Source organism: Patagioenas fasciata, chromosome 6 (assembly GCF_037038585.1).
Source record: "Patagioenas fasciata isolate bPatFas1 chromosome 6, bPatFas1.hap1, whole genome shotgun sequence".
In the NCBI taxonomy this organism is placed as follows: domain Eukaryota; kingdom Metazoa; phylum Chordata; class Aves; order Columbiformes; family Columbidae; genus Patagioenas; species Patagioenas fasciata.
The window spans coordinates 28,546,171-28,546,420 of NC_092525.1; positions in this window are offsets into that span (position 1 = coordinate 28,546,171).

Consider the following 250-nt stretch of genomic DNA (forward strand, 5'->3'; position numbering starts at 1 on the left):
GGCACCGCTCGTAGGCGACTGCCCACAATGCGGCTGCTCGTGGATACAGATGCGTGTGTATGTATTGACCTTGGAAATACTGCATTTTAACTCACCCAGGTGTTGGTTTGGCCTTTTTGTTTATTTTAGTTTCTACCTTCTTTCTGTGATCTGGGAAACACATTGCTGCGTTGCCTCAAAACCCACCACTGCATTGCCTTATCATGTAATAAAGTTACAATCCAGTTCTTGAGGGGAAAAAGCATTACTC